This window comes from Hippoglossus hippoglossus, chromosome 17 (assembly GCF_009819705.1).
Source record: "Hippoglossus hippoglossus isolate fHipHip1 chromosome 17, fHipHip1.pri, whole genome shotgun sequence".
Taxonomy (NCBI): domain Eukaryota; kingdom Metazoa; phylum Chordata; class Actinopteri; order Pleuronectiformes; family Pleuronectidae; genus Hippoglossus; species Hippoglossus hippoglossus.
Genome location: NC_047167.1, coordinates 19040361 through 19051476, shown reverse-complemented (window position 1 = coordinate 19051476; position 11116 = coordinate 19040361). Strand labels below are relative to the sequence as shown.

The 11116-nt window shown below is 41.2% G+C and overlaps 1 protein-coding gene across 1 annotated transcript in view; it reads left to right on the top strand.

Annotated features, from left to right (window-relative positions):
- The first annotated feature begins 472 nt into the window (after positions 1 to 472).
- LOC117778858 (receptor-type tyrosine-protein phosphatase F) overlaps positions 473 to 11116 on the top strand; it is a 159538-nt gene continuing 148894 nt past the window's right edge. Inside the window, exons 1-2 of the mRNA XM_034614700.1 lie at positions 473 to 756; positions 891 to 979. The gene's annotated coding sequence lies outside the window, so the exon portion shown is untranslated. The remainder of the gene's footprint in view (positions 757 to 890; positions 980 to 11116) is intronic.

Below are 11116 nucleotides of genomic sequence, written 5' to 3'. Positions count from 1 at the left end.
GTATCCTGGGACATTTATCGTAATGTTATCGTTATCCTGGGACATCTATCGTAATGTTATCGTTATCCTGGATTATATATCGTAACATTATCGTTATCCTGGATCATGTATTGTATCGTATCCTGGGACATGTATCGTAACATTATCGTTATCCTGGATCATGTATTGTATGGTATCATGAGTCGTGGGACATGTTGCTGTTGGCTTTTTAAACAAAATCATCTCTGGCAGTGTTTCCTCAAGATAAGAAAAAAAACGTGCACACGCAGTTTCACATCCCCTTTCCAGCAGGTGCTTGGTGTAAAAACAGAAATAAAAAACGACAGTTCGAGGTCCCCCAGGTTCCAGTTGGGTCGAGGGGCCACAGCATCGAACACAGCCGAGTGAATCCGAAAAAACCCCGCTGATCGACCCGTGTTTGTTTTGTCCACAGAGGCAGAGAGAAGCGTGACCGTGAAGGGGGGAGATCCGCGCACTGCTCCCTGCCTGCCACTGCTCCTTCCACGGGGAGGAGGGACGGACCGAGTGCGCACCGACTTCTGCCGCACAACTTGAAATTTACTTGCGGAGAGAGAGAGAGAGAGACACAGAGAAAAGAAGTGAGACCTCTCCTCCTTTCTGGGTTTGTCGTGTGTTTTTTTCCCTTCTCGCTCGAGCCGCCACACGGAGCTCTCGAGCCGGGCTGACGTGAACGTGTTAGCCGAGGGAGCTGCCACGAATAGATCCGGTATCCACGACCCCGGTCGGCGGAGCAGGGTAAGGACCTCGTGTTCCTCCGGCGGTGGACTCGTATCTTTCAACCCCCCTTTCCACCTCTCTCCCGGGGGCTGGTTTTCCTTCCAAGTCCGCTCACCCTTTGTGGTTTCTCTTCTTTTTTTTTTAACGTGAAGTGGATTTCTACAAACTGAAGCCGGGACTACACGCAGCGGGTCAGGGGGAAGGAGAGAAATGCCAACGGCGGTGACACGGAGGAGATTGAGTGAGTGCACCCGTTATCCGCTCCCATGTCCCCCATTGAACTTGAGACGCAGCTAACTTTGTGACACCGGGGTTAGCTAACGTTGTGTGTCCGTGTGTGTGTGTTGTGTTGAGCTGGAGACACTTTGAAAAAGACATTGCCTTTATTTTAAAACGTGTGGAATACATGGCAGCCAGCTCCCCGGGTCTGTCTCAGTGGCTGAACCGGGCTCCGGCGAACGTCAGGTCGGCGAACACAGTCCCGAGTCGCCGCTGTTTTCTTTTTTAAAAATACAAAAAAATTGCGCTAACTCTGAATGCGCAGCTAGCAACTTTTATTTGAGAATGAGAGCAGATGCTAACGAGGCTCACACACACACACACACGTAGCCTTTATTTCAACATGAAGGTGTGTGTGTGTGTGTGTGTGAGGAAGAGGAGGAAGAAGAGGAAGGTGCTGAGTGTTCGTCACTTCTTTCTCAAGTGGTTTTTCTTTTTCCTGAGCGCGTGCACTTTTCTGCGTGGAAATGCACGTACTGCTGTGTTGTGTGTTCGCAGGGGATGAACACGTCAATCATGCAGCAGAATCTGTGCAGAATTTAAAAAACACACAAATGATCCTGAACAAATCAACAGGAGCAGCGGTGGTCTGTGACGTCCGTGGTCTTTTTATTTTGTATTTTAATTGCATTGTTATAATTTCCCTTCCATTTGTGGCCTTGCATTGGAAAACGAGTCGCCATAAAGGTACCACAGCTCCCCCCCCCCTCAGGGAACATGCAGTCTTTGCAGTGTCTTTATTAATCAGCACCACACACATGCATCCTGAGTTTCTGTGTGTCCAGGAGCATGCACACACTCCTATGTGATGATGCATGTGTCATTCATCTGCCCTCAGACATCCCCACTGCTGCTGCAGCACCGGCTGCGCACACAGGTTTGATGCCATGACTGGGCTCCTTGCAGGCTGAGGCTAAAAAAAAGAAAGAAAAGGGTTAGACATTTTTCAGCAATCATCGACGAGAGAACTCAATTGTCAAACAGTTTTCTGTGAAAGGTGTGTCACTTCACTGAATAGCAATAAATCCCTCTTGAGGTATTAAACGGATCTGAAAGGGTGGTGGTGCAGGGGGGGGGGGAGTCTTTCACTTGGTGGATACACAGAAAGGTTTTCGGCGTTGCATCCAGCCCCGCAGCCCTGTCAAGTTTATTTAAAGAAGGGATTGGAAGCAATTTTGCAGGGCGAGTGACATGCCGAAGTAGCCTCATGGCCATCCTTTATCAATACACGAATCCGATTATAGCTGTCACAGGCACAATGAAGAGACCTTCACCACGAGCCAAACTGTAACAGGATGATGCAGGGTGGGTTAGTTTCTTGGAATTGCATCAGAAGCTTTTCTGCAAATAAACCCCAGGCCCCGCTGCATGTTTGGGTTTTTAACCTTAAGCTCCTGCAAGTTGAAAAGAAAGTGTCATGGTGTATTTCTAGTCTAGATTGAGGGTAATTTGATATTAAACTGTCCTGTAGGCTGTGGCCCCCACTGTGCTACTGTATATGCGTGTCAGTCTACTGTAAAGCATTGTGGGTTTTACGTGTAATTTCATCAACACTAAAGAATGAATGCTGATTGGGGGGGAAAATGCTAATTTATTCATAAAGCAGGCAACTGTCTCTGGTGCTTTGTGAATCAAGAATTCATAGTTACCTGTGGAGATCCTAGACCTTATGAGTATCAGATCCACTATCGTATATTGTCAATACTCATGCATATCAACCACACACTGATCCAGATTCCATAGTCTGATGTTTAATTTAATCATAGATGTATAAAAATAAAATGTAAGCAAAATTAAACACAAATTGATTGAACTTGATTAACTAATCAGTAATTAAACTGTGCTACTAGGATCCAGGAGCCTCCATTTCCTTAGTACCTTTGAACTCATGCAAGGAAATCTACTTTTTATGCACTTGATTTGTTCAAGTTTAAATATTAAATGAGTTGCCAGTTTATTTTGCATATATTTTTCATATATCTTTCATAATATTAATAATACTATTCAATTTGACAGTGTTGGAATCTGCACCAGTTGTGTCAGATATCCAAACTCAGGTATTGGAATTGGATTTGAAGTGAAAAAAGAAAGTGGATCAGTACATGTAAAAGATGTTTTATCACTGAAACCTGTGTGGACAGGCCTGTTAGGTGCCATGCTGCTGAAGCATTATGGTTATCTTCAATCATGTCGGCCAAGTATTGCAGGGAAGCTCCAGGGTTTCCTTACTGTGTTCATTCTTGTTTATCTCCCTGTTTATTCTCCATTTTTGTGGGCTGTGAAAGACATTATACAAAGAATCATATTTTTATTTGACTATTTCGTAAAAAGAGAATATTTTTCACCATGTTAAGCACTCGTGTTTATTTGCTGAATTTTGGCACATTATCTCAAGCTATGCGGCCTACTTTATACTGAAGCCACTTCAAAACAAAAATGATTCACGAGAATTTATTTGATTTACTTGACCTAATCCCCATGAACCCTGGGGGATTACAGGGTGGCCCACAATGGATCAGTGCATATTTATTCTTTTTGTTTCTTGCCGGATGAGTCAACAGTTAATTTGGTGTTTCGGTTAAAGGAGTTTAAAACAGTTCCTGGGCCTGTTGCTGGTGACGTCATCTGCTTGGCATACATACTGGGAAAAGCTTGGTTACACAGAAAACAATAACTAATCGTCAGCGGAGAGACATGCTAGGACTGTGGTTTAATTCTGGCAAACATAGAAACTCAAGTTTAATTTTAAGGCCCCAGTCAACAGATTGTTCATTGTTGACATGCTAATAAACCAAAAAATATTGGCCTTATTACTATATCTTCTTTTTACAATCAATACTTCAAACAGCTTAAGAAACCATCATAGTTTCCTTGTTGGTTGTTATTCCATATTCGGAAAGACTTGTTAAATAGGTAACACATTTAACCAAATAATTCTTATTGTTTGATGCTGAATCTGTTCTGCTATTTCATCTGGCTACATCCATGACCTGCGTGAGCATTTGTATGTATTTGTTGATGGTATTTCCTAGCAGGTTGTGGTCTAGGGATAGTATCCAGGGCATCTGCCTCAGCTTCCTCATTTGTCTGCGTTCTCTGGCAAGGGCCGGGGTGAATGGCACTGTTAAAGGGCTCCAGCTCCTCTGTGGCCACACGCTGAAAAACCACTCGGCACAACCCTTTCCCAGCTGACGCTTTCTCATGCTTTCCATATGGGTAAAATCTTAGTAATTTCAGGGCCCTGGAGTTCTAATGAGAGGTTATGCCCACAGTGTGCTGGTCTGTGGTGGGCGGGATCAACGTTTCTCGACTTTATGGGGGATTATAACTGCTCTGAGATGCCTCGCATTGGCCCGCTGTCAGGGCGTTGGCACAGAAAAACCAGAACTCTTTTTAACCAGGCGAACTGGCTCAAACTGGATTCTATGGGGGTTACAGGACCCAGGCATGAGGGTTACATAGGACCCAGGCTATAAGCTGATCTCAAGCATGTAAATCTGTTAGTAAGTGTAGGTTTCAAGATCAAATTCTGCTGCAGATGCAAAATATGCTGAGTTTGTGCTTAGACATCAGGATGTTTCACTTGTTCATCTTTGGGCCTGGAGCAACGGCTATTGTCCTGTTTACCAACCCATCCCCACTTGGAGACAGGGTGCTCTTAGCCGCACGCTTGGTGGAGTTTTAACAATGCTTGTTCCTTAACGTCAGCAGCATAGAGGCAAAGAGTGATTTACTACTCTGTCTACGAGGGTAATATAGGAGCAATTTGACTGCTGATTGAAACCAGGTCTCTCATTTCAGAGTCCACTGGTGGCATTATAAACCATTTACACCAGTGTTTTATAGGACAACCCTGCTATGGGCAAAGTGGAAACAGACGCAGCCTAAAAATGGCCTACGCTAACACGCGAGGCCTATTTTTATCCATTCCTTGTGTGATTTGTTGTTTTACCTCAAAGAGTGTTAGTGCTGCTGAGTGAAGTAGTGAATATGGATGAAACTGAAAGGTCATGTGTTAGGTTAATCAGTTCTGTCTGGTTTTCATTTAAGCACAAGGACCTCCTAGATATAGGAGACCTTCTGCTTTGAATTATACAACCTTTTCTGCAAGTGCTAAAGCGTTTTCAGTACGTCTGAATCAGAACTATCGCCCGGGTTCTGTGAAAATTGGCTCAGGCAAATTGCTGTGTCTGCACGGGACATTTTTGCACTTGATCTCTATCAACATTTGTTAGGAGGCAGCCATTAGGCAAATGGACCAAGCAGCCTTAATTATGTTTTTACCACCTAAGTCTTACAAACACACACAACTCATCAGAGTCAAAAGGTTGGCAGACTTCTCTAGAAGAAAGCTGTAAAAGACTAATGGGCGAAGGGTTTTGTAATTTGAAGGCTGTTTTAGGTTTTTAGTTTTAGGAAGTCAGTACTGTTATTGACTAAAACTCAACACTAGCTAGCTGCAGCTGCTTTACAGTAAAGGCTTTCTGGCAAACATAATTGACCATGGTCTTATTGTGAAGCAATAGAAGTATGTAATGTAATAAGCTATGGCCCTTAGTGGTGCCACATCATTTTATTAGGTTTGGAATAGTGTTGGTTGGGTAAAGAAAGATTTTTTGTCTCCATTTGGATGTTTTCACTTTTTAGTTTTGTGAACTGATAACCACTTTGTAAGTGCAGATCCCATTGTCAATATAACAGCAGCCGGCATGAGAAAGAATTCATGTTTGCTTAATTAAATTGGTTTTTTTCATGCACGTTCACAGTATATAAATCTGAGATGAAAAAGTAAGTAGTTTCAAGTCCTCAGTTTATTATTTGCCGACAGCTCAAACAAAGCGCAGCGCTCTCTTTTTTGCCGTTGAGAAATATTTTGATGTGAGAAATGGAACTTTCAGACAACTGTGGAATATCATGCACTCAATGTGCAGTTAGCCGCCCATTGGTATTCATAACAAAGTCTGGAGTGAGATGTAGAAACTGTTGCAATTCGTCTGTCGTGCCTGTGATCTCAGATGGCCCAAGATGGCTTTGCATTCTTACCACAGACGCCATCTAATTAAAAAAACCACCAAATACTCCACATAAGAGTCAATTCTTTAAGGTGTCGTTGTTTTTTTGTATTATTTCTCCTTGTTTCCCAGATTAGGGTGCATACATGTCTTACCGTTTGTGGTATTTCTCTCCACTGGCATTTAAAGGTAATTATGTGAATCATTTCATTCAGCTGCAGCCGGTATAATTATCTTTTATTATTATTTTTCTATTATTGTCAGTGATTACAGAGGCTTAAATAGTTAAGTATCAATAACAGTGTGTTTAGCAAACCAGTATTAACATCAGTGGCATTGCTAGCTCAACCATGGGAACATAAATGATTGTTTTTTCCAAACATGGTAATTACAGGTTTGAGGGTCTCTGATGAGTTGGGTGCTTACTCATAACATGCCTGCTGGTAGTGTAGGAAAATGTTTTCTCAACAAGGTAATGAAGTTTTATATGTTTATATTACATACAATTAAAATGAAATAAAATGTAGAGCGTAAATAACTGGTGAAGTAGTTGATTGAAAATAACTGGTTCTAACTTTGCTGCTGAGTAATATGTTATTGTGTTGTGAATAATTCGGGCAATTTTGGCTTCATATTTTGGCAATATTTTTTAATTCGTTTGGTATTAACTTGCATGAAAATACTATAGCGTGCATCCATGTGGTCTAATAGTTGAGCATCACCCAGGGATAGTCTGCACTGTGCTTGATCTGGTAAATCTGATGAATCCAACAATTGACCATTCCATTTACTCAATATCTGCTCAACAATGAAGTCATGTGATCGTTCTGCTGGAGTGATGTCTCCTGTTTTGACACCACGTCGGGCTGCTTTTGTTGCATTGTAAAGCACCGCTTTTGTTTTGTGTCATCCTGCTGGGAAACCACTTGAAATGGGACAAACATCCATTGTTTAATTTGCTGCTCTCGAATGTTGTACTTTTATACTGTTAGAAAGTTGAGTGTTATAGTGAATTTAAAAAAAAAAGGAAATGTGCGGATCGTGTCAGGCTGTTCTTATTTCTGTGCCGCCGGAAATATGTAAAACTGTGATGCCACTGTAATGCATCAGATCCAACTGTGAATTTTATGAATCATTAGATCCCAAATAGCTTCATGTCCGCTACAGTTGTCTAATGTGTGTGATTTAATCTTCCCTTTATGGTCCTCACATAGATTCTGTATGGATGCTCATCCAGGGTTATGGCACACACAACAGTTTTATCACATCTTGTGTATTGGCAAATTTACCAGCGAGTTGATGGGTGTGAACATGTGACATGCATGTAAGACCTTCGTGCCTTTGGCGAGCATTTGTCCAGTCAGCACATGTGCACAGATGACGTATTCTTTCATCACGGACAATTGGAGCGTCAGCAACCATCATTCATTTTCCTTGGCATTGTCAACCTATCCTTTTCAGGTTCCCATCTAATTAAAACATGCTAACACACGTGCACACACACACACACGTGCACACACAGAGACACAAGCTCTGCCGGAATTGATGCAGACCATTACATGAAGGTCGAACAGTCAGACGTCTTATCAGGCTAGACTTAAATGTCACACACTCCATGCTTCAAAATGGAAGGGAAATGACAAATTCACATAGGTTATGTAGATTAAACATTGACTGCAGTGAACAAAGAGACAGTCTTCACATAGTTTGACCTGGGTGGTTATCAAGAGTCATTTATACTAGCAGTGTATGCTAAGAAAAACATCCTTTGAGAGATGGGAAACATGTTGTTCTACTCTTACAAACCCTATTATTCACTGACAGTGACATACTTTAGAACTGCTGCATAATTGATGATGGGATGGAAATGTTTGCAATGTGACAGTCACAGAGCTATTCTTTGTTTTTTTTGGAGAAGGAATCATGACTTTGCGTGATTTAGTGTCTTTCCTTGGAACGATGTCAGCACACCATAGCTTTTCCCAGTTTTTTTCCTAGAGGGAATATCTGTCCAAGCCATTAACGGTTTTGGCGAGAAGACAGTCATACAAGCAAATGGAGTGAGGTTCTCGTGAGTACTTTCAGGTGCAAAAAATCTTGCTGACTGAAACGGATTTGAAATTGGCATCAAGACATTTTTTTTCGGGACCCTCCACCAGGTGGCTTTTAGCTTATGGAAGCAGTGCAAGGTAGTTCGTGCCTGGCAGCTGGAGCACTTAAGTTTGGCAGCATTATGATAACTGAAGACGGCCTGAATTCAATTTTATGCATTGAGAAAAACCAACAATGACAGCTCATGTGTTGATTGTAGCAAGCGGAGAATATGACACAGGAAGCTTCGCTGCCAGTAGCTGGGTGTGCTAAAGCGGAACAGTGAACGGCAGAAAAGTGCAACGCTTGCACTCTGTCTGCCCTGCTGGTATGGCAGATGGATGGGATTTTAGCGAGTGGGGGGCAGGAGGGGGGAGCTTTGGTAGTGAGGGACAGAGATGACAGCTCTTCCTCCATGGAGGGCTACTGATGGCCTTGCCTCTGAGCACCTACCGTGTCGTCAGAGCCTTGATGCCATCAGAGACCATTAGGGTTGACAGCATGTCATTGTGTCACACTAGACCTCGTGGACAAGCAATGAATGAGTAAGAAGAGTAAATACAGATAGCCCACTTGGAAATAAACAGGATTTTGTTAATGGAAGTCTAAAGATCTCTGCCCTCTTGTCTACAGCAGTTTTACGTGCTGCAGAGATGATGCTTCATTGGCGATATTTTCCCTGCTGTCCAAGTGCTTTCTTGGCCCTGTGGCCTTTGCTTTCAGCAGAGAGCCTTCACAGTTCGTGTTGGAGATGTTTTTCAAGATGGCGTGATTTGATTAAACCCAAATATATGACACAAGTGAAGATGAGTGACTCTAATAAAGCCATGTAATGCAATCATTCTGTGACTGATTTAAGTTTGAGCAAAGCCAAAAAGAGTGCGGCTTTCCCGGCACTCTTTTAAGCATTGCTCACCCTTAGATGAGTGACTCTAATAAAGCCAAGTAATGCAATAATTCAGCGACTGATTTAAGGCTAAGCAAGGCTGAAAAGAGTGGTGCTCTCACAGCTAGGCACAGATTGCACACAAATTTTAGGAGTTTAGTGTGAGGCTACTTATTGTAAATAATTTACTCTGTGGGCTCCGCTCGAGCTGGTGCCTTTCAAATGCTGAAATGTGTGAAGAATGCCCACATGGTCAGACTGCAAAGAAGACTATCGTATACGTTCACACTCTGTGGTGTTATCAAGTTAAATTCAATTTTACGTGGTAGACCAGACAAATTTGCCCCAAACATGCATGTTGGCTTTATTCTCTTCTACTTGATGACATATACATTTAAAACATTTCACTAAAGAAAGAATAGTAAAGCATTTGACTCAAAGGAATGTGTATGTCAATATATTGTTGTGAGATTATGAATGCTTAAGCTAACACTGAATTTAATTGATTACACTCATTTCAAATAATTTTATACATTAAGCCCGACAATATTTGTGATATATCACCCCTTGCATGCTTTGTTTTTATACCTTTCTCTGAATAAGGCACAATACTCCAGTGCCTGTTATATGTCAAGCCAAAGTGATATTACTTAGAAAAATGCCAAGAGATAAGGCTGAAATCCCTATTATTTTCCATTGGGGCATGGTTTTACTGCCCCACTCTCGTATCTCTGCGAGTAAATGAAGCAACAGCGAATGAAGAAGCACTGAAACTTTTGAACTTGCTGTAATGGAATGTCCGTGCAGCGAAATGATAAGTTGGTTCCCGTATCCTGTTTGTATATAAATATGGGCTATGATAATATAAATGACCCAATATGCAGTCGCACATAAGCAGCATTCATCAGGCTGACAATAAGTATGTTTCAAGGTTACACACCATCGTGCAGTGCTGAGATCATGTGGAATTTTCCCAACTGTAGTCAGAAAGTAATGGAATATCACAGCATGAGGTCATGGAGTCGCTTTGGTGGTGGAGGGAGGGAAACTCATTTGGCTCTTACCGTAATAAATGGAATTTATTATATGTTTAATGTTTATGGACACTGGATAAATGGCTGTTTTCCATTTCAACAGGGTCTACAGTATATTTTCCATTGCCGCACTTCAATGAATGTGATGGATCCTGCATAGAAATATACATGTTTTCATTTTTATGTTTATTTTTAATGGGACAGATGAATAATTAAGGAACTTCCATTAAAAATGGCTAATACCACATATCACAGCATTTACAGCCTGAGCTAATTTGTAATGTTTATTGCTGAATTTCTACTAAAAGGAAATACATAAACAGAGCCTGACAAATTACGTATGCCACTATAAACATAAAATACAACAAATAAATGTGTTATCGCTTATAAAACTGTAAGAGATGACACATGATCAACCATAACTGTTTGCCTGATCAGATTCAGAGACTTGGAATTAAAATGATCCCCGTTTTGAAGTTAGGCAGGTAAGGAATTTCCACATATTGAAACCCTGGAGAAACAAGCTGTCTGTCCAAAGGACTGTTATATGAAAGGATATTTTACAAGTCCCCTTAGATCAACCTAGAATAAGTGAGCCAGGAATGCTGAGATGTTAAACTGTATCACCACACCTTAGGCAATCCTTGTCACGTACACATTTATAGTCTGCAAGTCTGCATTTGTAATTTTAATGATAGTATTAAAACTTAATGTATATAATGTCTTTAGACCAAGGCCAGATATTACCAACTCTCAATCCCAAACCACATAGTTATATAGCCTCTTAAAAAGCTGTATGCAGCCATTTCATTTTTTTTTGCAAAATAGTTTTAGATTTACAGTCAATATATATTAGATAATAAAGTTAGTCTGGAGTTAAAAACTCGTGACATATAAAGACACAACAGAAAGAAGCATTTTTAATAAATGTCACTTAAATTATTTTTATAGACTGAGCATAACAGTTTTTGTTATTAACTTGTCAGTGCTCTAACCATTCAACTATTCATTTGTGACGGTATATCTAGATTATCTCAGACTTATCTTTAGATTTGCCACGTAGTAAGCCGATGCTA